Here is an 11,267-nt window from a genome sequence, read left to right as displayed (position 1 = left end):
AGTCAGCATGTCAAAAGAAAGTCCAAATATCTTGCCCAGGGGAAGAGATGCAAGTTTTTTAATTTTGTGCTTTCAAAAGTGAATACTTTAAAAACAACTTGTACATTTTCTGTAAACTGTCGTAAAATACTTTTTGGAATCAAGGAAAAGGCGATGGAAAGAAAATAGCCTTACGCAGTGCTTACATAACTGCACTCTTTCATCCCTATCACTGCTCTTTCTCAATGAAGTTCAGCATTTCTGCACTTTATATTTGTTCAATTAATTCATGGAAGTCTGGTTTGGAACTATAAATGCGGATACAATATTTTGAGTAACATAACCCGAAACTGGTATTTTGTCCATTTAAACCACACATTCCTGCCATGCTTATTTTTTCCTTGGCCAGATAGATTCATGAGCCGGGAAAGCAAACTATATGTTTCATTTTAAATGTAATTTCCCATTAAGACTGACAAGAGCTGAAGTGTTCGGCCGCTAAAGCTAAAGTTGATTCGACCAAAAAGAGGGCACCATATTACAAATACCACAATAACCTTCGGTCGATGCACATCCAAAAGTAAGGAATGGAGGGGGAAAAAATATATTTACCCCATCTGTCAGAAAACAATAGGCTGAAAAATGTCTTTCAAGCAGTGAAAGCGATCACATTTACGCCTCTCACTATGACAGATAGATATGTTTATAAAATGATTCTTAATCACATTCCAGCAGAAATGGATGAGCGTTCTGGATTTACGCAAGAGAGACCTCATGCCTAGAAGTATCAGGAAAGCAGGGCCATATTTGGCCACAGGTCCTCTGGATCTTGTATCATGTTATTTGTTAATTCTTAGCATACCAAAAAGTGCTTTTATATGCCAACAAAAACTCAGATACAGAAAACAGATATCTATATTTCATTTTAGCAATTCAACACTCCTCAAATATGAGAAGCTGAGTCTATAAATTGTAATTTACACTTTGAAAATACACTGCAAATATGTAATGCAACTGTAAAACATTATTAAGAAAAACTGTAATAGTGTTTAATTGTAGCATGATATATATCACAAACAACTAAAATCTTTTCTCTTTGTTAAAGGGCTGTTACCAGGATCTTTTGGTTACAGTGATGTGGTAAAACTAAGCGACAGCGAAGATTAATAAACCACATATACAGATGTTGTAGCAGATATGGTATAAATTAAGGAAAAATAAGGAAATAATATTTATCTTGCACATCAGGCATTAAAAAGATGATCTCTAGTCTAGAAGGAATAAGAAGGAATCTTCTTACAACCTCCTCTCTCTCCACCAAGACTTGCGGCGTCTACTCTACCCGAGGTTTATTTATCTTAGACAATGAATAATATTCCAATATCTTCGACACCTTCTCCATATTTATCAGGCAGAGCCGTTCGTAGCACTCGTCAGTCGTCAGCAATATTAATTAGGAGAGATACTGTATATGTCAAGTCTGACGCACAGATATGCCATCACCCTGGAACCAGAAAGAGGATTTATCAAGAAAATAAAAGACGATGTTCAAGTTTTTCACAAGAGGAAAGAAAGCTCAGGTAAAGTTGAAAAAGAAAAAAAACATCTGGAGATCTAAAATCTAAAGGAAAAACTGCAAAGGTAAGTTGTCCATCTAAATCAAACTGAGAAATGTAAACAAAAACAATGCAGAAAGCCTTCCTCTTTTACCGATATTGTTTATCTACAAATCTTTAATAAATTATACTCCCATTTCCCAAATAAACCTCTGAGTGTGACACCAGGGGCATCCCCGCCATCTGACTCATTATCCCTTTGAGCTTTTCTTAGGGCACTGTGACAACTCTTCATGTTTTGATTAAACTCTATATCTGCTCTCTCATCCATTAACAGACAGCACAGCAGATACACAGTTCTGTTCTTCTGTTTTGCTCATTCAGCTACACAACAAATCAAAACACTGTCTCATTAAATAATAAGTATATTAAATTGTCTAAGTTCTCTCAATGCATCAGTTGCAAATTGCAGCAATTAACTCAAGAATATACAGCTTTAGGCGACTTTATAGGCGGCAAACCAATTTTGAATTTCATTCCTTTTCACCTACTGTCTCCAACTGATCTGTAATTTTGCTTGACTGCTATTTTTTTTATCTAAATGACTTTCATCTGATGAACCTAAATTAGCCAAATATTTGCTATCTGAGAAATTAGACTGAACTTTGAACTATATGAATGCTTTCTGTATTTAAAACGAATCAGCTTGATATGTCGCTATATAAAATACAATCATAATAATGTTTTATTGTGAAATAAAATATATGAAAATAATATGATATTTATATATTATTTTACTCAGACAATCAACTCACAGGCCACCTGGAATCCCTCATGGACCACCAGTGGTCTCAGCTCTAGTCCTTTTCAGTTATATCCTGTTTTTCTTTGTTTCTTTATTCTGCCTTTTTCCATCTTGTATGACAAAGGCCAACAGCCCTGCTTAATCCACAGAACATATGTTCGAGCCGTTGTATTAGGCAGCAAGTTCAGACGGAACCATGAAAAAGGTCAGAGCAGTAAACAGGCCATAAACAGAGTCTGTAATAATGCAGGGCAAAAGCAGAGTGGATGTCTGTCTGGCCTGCTCTGGAACCATGGAAATCCACCACTCCAGGAAACCCAAAGAAATGAGGAAAGACAGTCAAACGTTCAACATCCATCCCAAACGGCTTGCTATAAAAGCTTATGGACTAGCCTCAAGATCAGAAATGGTGATGCACAGACAAAGAATTAGTGCTGGTGTTTAAAATGGATGAATGGAGTGTTTATTTGGCACAAAGTACTTTTTGGAATATTGTGTCAGTATGCATGGCAGCCAAACATATAAAACTACAAAACTAACCAATGATCACGCAATAAATGACTAAAGTGTATAATAAATCTGATGTCAGTCAGTACAACAACATGTGATTCAGCACACTTGTTATGGGTGACCCCCTCTGTGCCCTCAGCATCACACTCTCTCCTGATCTGAAGTGAATCTACACCAGCAAACATGAGTCAGGACCACAGCAGCATCATCGAAATATCTGTCTATGACAGTAAATGATGCTGTTAAATCTGTATGACTGCACCTGTCTTTATATCTATTCCGTCATTTCTCCCTCTGGACCGGTCCTCTAAACAACACTTATTGGTTTTACTGCAGAAAGCTGGTGCCAAATTGCCTAACAGTGGGCCAGACACAGAATAACGGATGTTTAAAAGCCATAAGATCTGGATTTTAGGAACTGGCAGGCCAACGCTTGGATATCCCTCTTTGATGTCTTTAAATGTTAATCGTCTTTGAATAGCTACTAGCTCACTTAGGTGTTTTTATTTTTTATTTGGCCCTCAATGATAAATCAATAATAAACACCAGAACATGTCATTGACTAGGTAATACAAAATTAATTATTTAAATATTGTGAGCATTATTTTTTGGTCTAGAAATCTGAATGACTGAATAATAATAATTTCAAATAATAAGTACTAAAATGTATTTTCTTATTATTTATAATTAACAACAACGATGATGATGATGATTATGATGATGATTGTTGTTGTTTAATATTTTATTTTACAATGAAATTAAGATAAGAAATGCATATTTTTAATATTTAGTATTTAGAATAATAATTCTAAATAATCAATATGCATTTTCTTAATATTATTAATAATCAACATTTTAAAATACAATATAAAAATTAACAATAAAAATATTGTTGTTTTTCATATTTTATTTTAAAATGTAATTATTAATATTAAGATGCATATTATTAATATTTATTATTTAGCATTATTATTATAATGATTATATTTAGGAAGGGGAGTTTAAGTATCAGTTTAAGTATAAAATCTTGTATCATAAAATGATAATAATTAAACTTAAGTATCAAACTAAGACTTTCCGCCACCATAATCAAAGTAAACATTTCGACGGATAATCCAGAAATAAAAATATTATATAGCCTAGGTCAGATAATAAAAAAGTCAATATTAGAACAATGAAAAGTTCTGCATTTAGAGTCATGGTCCAATAAAATTGGCTCTTCACATCTTTAAGAAGAGCCAATGTATTCCTTGGCGATCTCTCAGACATAAATCAGTGTTTTAATGGATTTGAGTTGAATTACTGAAATAAATGAACTTTTCCATGACATTCTAATTTATTGAGATGCACCTGTATGTGCTTCTACTCGCGCTGCTAGCAGACACCAGTGACTGAGCAACAGACTGTCTATAGTACTGTGATTATAATGGGACAAGCGCTTCTTGACTTGCTTTGACTTCGGTTAACATGTCATGACACTTTACATCAGTGTCCCAGTGTGTAATCTGAGCAATAGTGGGCATGGGAGAAAGAAAAAGAAACAAAAAAGGACTTTAAATAGAAAATCCCAAGGATAAATCCCCTAATTCCACTGAACTGCGCTAATAAAGGAGCCGACAGAGGCCTGGTTTATTTTGCGGGTCTCTGTCGTAATTCTGAAGCAAATCCCACATAAATTTACTTTTAAACTCCGGACAGCATCCAAGTTATTGCAGAGAGCTTCTACCTCACAAAGTTTGCATCCAACTGCATCTAGAGCGCTGAAGGTTGAGCTGGCCCCACCCCTCAAAAACACACACTGAGAGACAAAAAACCTGTGATGGAATTGTGTCGAAATGTTGTTTATTTAGATGTTCACCTTTATGGACAAACATCCATCCATCTGTCTGTAGCAACAAAATAAATAAAAACATCTGTCGAGACCTTCAAAAACGCTCCAGTTACTGACGTAACCTCGGTTCCCTGAGATAAGGGAACGAGCGTTGTGTATGGGGAAAACTCATGTTTTACTCTGTACTGAAGCCTGATTTGTTCACGTTTGTGTAGCTCAATCTCAGGGAACCGAGGTTACATCAGTAACCGGAGCGTTCCCTTTGGAACGTTCACTTCATGTTGTGTATGGGGTATCCAATCACTCCGTGCTATGAGCAGATACAGGACATCCTGCTCTGCGAGCCCAGTCTTGGAGCACTAATAAGGACCCCTAAGAACCTGAGCACATTGTGCTCCAAGCTAATAGCTGAGAAGCACCAATATAACCAACTTCGTCGAGGGGAAAAGAGTGGAATATTAAACCGACAGAACTCGTTCATGTAAAGCAGGGACGTCTAAGTTATAAAATCTGGCAAATGTGGACAGCGATGACCAGCCGGCGGCCAAACAGATCTCACCAATAGAAATTACACCCAGGAGGAGGCCATCCTTCTTGTGGAATGGGCCCTCACATCTATAGGGCATTGCAAGCCTTCTGTGGCGTAAGCCAAGGCTATCGCATCGACAATCCAGCGAGAAAATCGTTGCTTTGTGGCCGGCGGTCCTTTATGGCGGCCTCCAAAGCAAACAAAAAGCTGCTCAGACTGCCTAAACAGGTTAGAGCGCTCTAGGTATACTCTCAGAACCCTTACTGGACATACTCTCAGAACCCTTACTGGACAGAGCATGCTGGGACCCTGCTCACCATCTGTAACGGGGAGCACAATAGGGAGATTACCTGAGCTCTGAACGGAGTTGAGAGCACTTTAGGAACATAACCATGTCTTGGTTTTAGAACGACTTTACAGTCATTAGGCCCAAACTCAAGACATGAGGCGCTGATTGACAGCGCTTGCAAGTCACCCACTCGCTTAACCGATGCCAAGGCAAGGAGGAAGGCCGTTTTAAGCGATAAGGGCTGCAAATCAGCCGAACTGAGCGGCTCGAAGGGGGGCCATCTTAGGGACTAGACAAGTCCCAAGATGACATGGTCTGAAGGCGAGGATACATGAAGGCTACACAGCTCTGGCCGGGGATGCCAAATCATGCCTTTCGCCTGTGAGAGAAGGTTCCTCCTCAGCGGAATGGGCCACGGGGCTGCTGCTGAGAGTTGCACTAGCTCTGGGAACCAGGCCTGGTTCCTCCAGAGTGGGGCCACTAGCAGGAGAGAGCACTTGGTCTCCCTGACCCGCCTGATGACCTGAGGAATCAGGGCGATCGGGGGAAATGCGTATAGGCGAGCACTGGGCCAGTCATGGGCCAGAGCATCTCGCTGTAGCGAGAAATATGTTGGGCAGTGAGAGTTGTCTTCTGAGGCGAAGAGGTTGACCTCTGGCTTGCCGAAGACTGACCAGATTTTTTGAACCATTTGAGGATGTAGTGCCCATTCGGCCGGGGCTTCCTTGCCTCTGGACAGCATGTCTGCGCCAGGGTTCAATCTGCCCGGCACGTGAACCAACCGTAATGAGAGGAGTTCCCTCCGTGCCCAAAGGAGGAGGTGACAAGCCATCCTGTATAGAGTGCATGACCTAAGACCACCTTGGTGATTGATGTAGGCCCCCTGCAAACATGTCCTTGTGGGGCCAATGCTGGCTTTTTGCGGGCACAGTGGGCTAGGGCCAGCCCACACCAAACCAAAACAGGCCCAGTGCGGACTTGCCCAGGCGAGGCCCACAGCTTTGGGCTCACCGCAGGCTCTCTGTGAGCAGCCCACACTATGGGACTGCCCACATTAATCCAATGATGGCCCAGTGTGGGTGTATATATATATATACAGGGCAGTGGCCCTTGGCTTGGTATTGGTGGCAGAATTCGGCCCTCTGCGAAAACTAATTGAGGAACCATGCTTTAAAACAAGTGCAAGACTGTCAGTGTTTTCCATAAGTGACCACCACTGTACTCATACTCAATCTGTGATGGAAATGTTGAGGTAGGTTAATTAATTCATAACTCTCTTTTGCCAGCTACACTTTAAACATGTTGACAGTTGTTACGCTCCTATAAGGATGATGGAGCATTGTGCCCAGATATTATTCACCCTTGGCAATTTAAGATTTTAATAAAACAATTAAATACAAAACTAAATGTAAAACAAAGAACTTTTTCCCAGCTCTTTTCCAGTAAAACACTTCCTAATACTTCCTAAATCAGTGTTTTAAAGCTTGACCATTGCTTGATTGTATTAGTGTACAACCAGCTACTTGCCATTTAGTAAAAGCTTTTCACAATCTTTTTTTTTTTTTTACAATTGAACGTCCTCATCTGAGAAAATTTAACTATTTTACAAGTTGGCGATTTCTTATGAATATGTACGATTTGATTTGTGCAAAAACAGGATTTTTAGAACAAAAAAATGTCCAACCCTAATCCAAACCCTCAGTGGGGTGTGAGCAGATTGTGCAGAAATGTATCAATGAGATTGTACAAATTCACCAGTTTATCAAAAGTATTTTTTATAGTTTAAAATAGTTACAAATTGCCATGAGAGTGTGTTGTCCTGGCCCACCCCCGCATGGGGCTGAGCCTACAGTGCCACCAACTTACACATATCATGATGATCTCTAAATCATCTAGATTTCTCAATTGTTTTCACTTGTCTTCTGCTTGACCAATCCTTGGATTGCTTGTCAGGACAAAGTTTAGAGTGCGTGCCGTAGTCTAATAAAGAGCAGGAGGGTTTTCTTATGAGTTTTGGCTGAGCTACCAATATAAAAGAAAATATGTATTGTTTACACCAGATCTGGCCTCATATAAACCAATCTTGCATGACACAGAATCATAGTAAAAGTTTTTCCAAGTTCAAGGATAAACGTTTTATCAGAAGTTTCCACTGAAAAACAGTTAGCCCCCAGCACAGCTTCCCTTCTTTCTCCCATAGTTTAAACAAGGATTAGGTGTTGCTATTTTAATTTATTTAAAAAATAGCCTATTACTTATTGATTTTGATGTTTTTGAATGTAAAAACCACACAAACTTCATAAGCGGACCTCAAACAACAGTATAAAATAAAAATAAAAAAGCCAAATCATGAGCCCTTTAAGCTAATAGGGATAATTAATGACATACATCTGAACTAAATGACAACTAATCTGAAACCATGACAACTAACTCAACAGTGAAAATGGTGCAAACTGACAACAAAGTCCTAACAGTGTGAACGTGTGACAGTATGCCCCCTCCTGGAAGACGCGTCCTCGCCCCGACAGATGGATTGGAGGAGGCTTAGCTGGAGGATGAACAACCGGAAGAGGGCCAAACAAAAGTGTCCAGGGTGGTGTAGAAGGTGGGTTGATCCAATGGATGACTCTGAACAAGGAAAGGTAGATGGTATCCCAGTACCCAGCCAGGGCTGCGCTCCGTGTCGGCATTGCTGGTGGGAGGAGCCAAGGCATGATGGGAACACACACCGCCATGGGGACGACCAGAGGCAACGATGGCAATGGAGGTGGAGCCCACAGCACAGACAGAGAGCTGAAGAGGTGGAGCGATGCTGAGGATCCAGGAGGCCACGAATGAGCCATAGCGATGATCACCCAAGATGCAGGTGGAGATCCAGAGGCCAGAGGGCGAGCTGGAGTGACCAAGCAAGAAGTCTGAGCCTGAGGGAGAGCGGAGCGGGCTGTAGCCAAAAGGGTGGAGGGACGAAGAGCAGCGGACGGCCCGCAAGTCTGCAGCGGAGACATGGCGAAGTCCGACCCAGGTGGAGCCCAGTCCGAGGGAGCCCAGTGAGGCCGAATGGCCGATGGTCCACGCCGGAATCAAGGGTGGGAGGAGTGCAGGTGCAGGAGTCTGGATGGCGGGACAAGGTGGAGCGGAGACATCCAAGGCTGGAGGTGGCAGGAGGGTGGGTGGAGTTCACATCCATACCCTCGCAATCCATGAGGATTCCCACAGTGATGGATTGTATAGCCGGCTTGCACACCTGGTCAAACAGGATCCCCTCAGGCTTGTAGATGATGTCAGGCTTGACCGCTCCTCCTGGCATGGGCTTCAACATCGCGGCTCCCACCTCAACTCCCTGTTTGAGGTGGGCTCATGCTGTCGCTCCTCGTGGTGGGATGGTACTGGGCTGGGCACTGGGTTAGGAGTGGGGCTGGCATGGTCGTCAACGGGTCAGATTATTAACGGCGATCTGCAAGACGCCAACACCCACTCCACAAAGTCAGCGAAGCTCCCTCGAGGACCCTCCCTGGACAACTGCTCCTTGGTGGCGATGTTTAGGCCGGCATACAGAAATGAGCAGAGGCAGTCATCCGGGAAGCTTGATAGGTTAGCCAGAAAGATGAAATCTTCGAAGTGTTCCTCAAGGGAGCGATTTCCTTGTTCAAGGCGAACTAATAAAAAAAAAACTGGATTGTTCATGGACTAAACGCTCGAACAGTATGCGTAACGTAATCACTTCTAGGTCGGGTCTTCTGTCACAAGTACAGAAGCAGAAGACTCAGAGGTAATGTCAACAACAAAGTCTTTATTCACAGGTATTTCAGAGAAGCAACATGGTAAATAGATGAGTTTATAATTCAATTAAGATAGATAGCACTCAGTTTTGAGCATAAACGGTTAATTAATTCATAACTCTCTTTTGCCAGCTACACTTTAAACATTTTGACAGTTGTTACGCTCCTGTAAGGATGATGGAGCATTGTGCCCAGATATTATTCACCCTTGGCAATTTAAGATTTTAATAAAACAATTAAATACAAAACTAAATGTAAAACAAAGAACTTTTTCCCAGCTCTTTTCCAGTAAAACACTTCCTAATACTTCCTAAATCAGTGTTTTAAAGCTTGACCATTGCTTGATTGTATTAGTGTACAACCAGCTACTTGCCATTTAGTAAAAGCTTTTCACAATCTTTTTTTTTTTTTTACAATTGAACGTCCTCATCTGAGAAAATTTAACTATTTTACAAGTTGGCGATTTCTTATGAATATGTACGATTTGATTTGTGCAAAAACAGGATTTTTAGAACAAAAAAATGTCCACCCCTAATCCAAACCCTTAGTGGTGTGTGAGCAGATTGTGCAGAAATGTATCAATGAGATTGTACAAATTCACCAGTTTATCAAAAGTATTTTTTATAGTGTAAATTAGTTACAAATTGCCATGAGAGTGTGTTGTCCTGGCCCACCCCCGCATGGGGCTGAGCCTACAGTGCTTGTGTTAGCAAGCTATGTTTTTTTTTTTTTACCACCAACTTACACATATCATGATGATCTCTAAGTCATCTAGATTTCTCCATTGTTTTCACTTGTCTTCTGCTTGACCAATCCTTGGATTGCTTGTCAGGACAAAGTTTAGAGTGCGTGCCGTAGTCTAATAAAGAGCAGGAGGGTTTTCTTATGAGTTTTGGCTGAGCTACCAATATAAAAGAAAATATGTATTGTTTACACCAGATCTGGCCTCATATAAACCAATCTTGCATGACACAGAATCATAGTAAAAGTTTTTCCAAGTTCAAGGATAAACGTTTTATCAGAAGTTTCCACTGAAAAACAGTTAGCCCCCAGCACAGCTTCCCTTCTTTCTCCCATAGTTTAAACAAGGATTAGGTGTTGCTATTTTAATTTAGGTAATTAAGAGCCATTTCCTGTCTGTTTATTGTTACCGAGAGGCATTGGTATATAAAGGAAAGATTTTAAAAAAAAAATTATCAATCAGCATCTGTAACTGGGAGGTTCAGAATAGTTAGATTATCATTATATAATTTAAAATCAATTGAATTCCTATTTTTATTTTAGTTTTAATCTTTTAATGTAATGTTCATGGAGATTCTGGGAAAGAAAAGAAAGATGTGTGCAGTTCTGAAATCAGTAGTCAGTAGTATTTTATGGTCCATTCACAGCAGCTAAGAGTTGACCTGACTGCATTTGAAGCTGACATCAATCATAAAGTACTTTCCATTTTCTCACAATCCAACAGGGTGCCATAAACATCAGTACCTGGCAATTCATCTAACCAGATACCATGAAAACATTGACCCATCTACAATTTTTGCTGGCATTCAGTCTAAAATCTGCTTTCAGGTAGGTTTAATATCAAGTATTTTGGGTTGCATTGATCTGTTACAACCTTGCAATTTATTTAAATTTGGAGTGAGATATAAAACCATAAGCAGTCTTTTGTCTCCAATCGTATGTTTCTCAGGGAAATCCATGAAGATAGCGATCGCAACTGATTTAATTAGTAAATTAAATTTAATTATATCTATTTTTTCAATACTGTTGAAGTGGAAATACATTTCTATAAATTTATCCAGATTTATTCCAGGGCCCGCTGCAGAGAAATATCCCAACAGCGTGATACGATTTGATTTTTTTTTTTTTAAACGTAATATTGAGAAATATTATTACAATTTGAAATTACTGTTTTCTGTTTGAGTATATTTTAAAATGTAATTTATTCTTGTGATGGCAAAGCTGATTATCCCAGTCTTCAGTGTCACA

The sequence above is a fragment of the Sinocyclocheilus grahami genome, unplaced genomic scaffold, assembly GCF_001515645.1.
Source record: "Sinocyclocheilus grahami isolate Dianchi unplaced genomic scaffold, SAMN03320097.WGS_v1.1 scaffold228.1, whole genome shotgun sequence".
In the NCBI taxonomy this organism is placed as follows: Eukaryota; Metazoa; Chordata; class Actinopteri; order Cypriniformes; family Cyprinidae; genus Sinocyclocheilus; species Sinocyclocheilus grahami.
The sequence above is the reverse complement of the archived record's forward strand: the minus strand, read 5'-3'. Positions refer to the sequence as shown.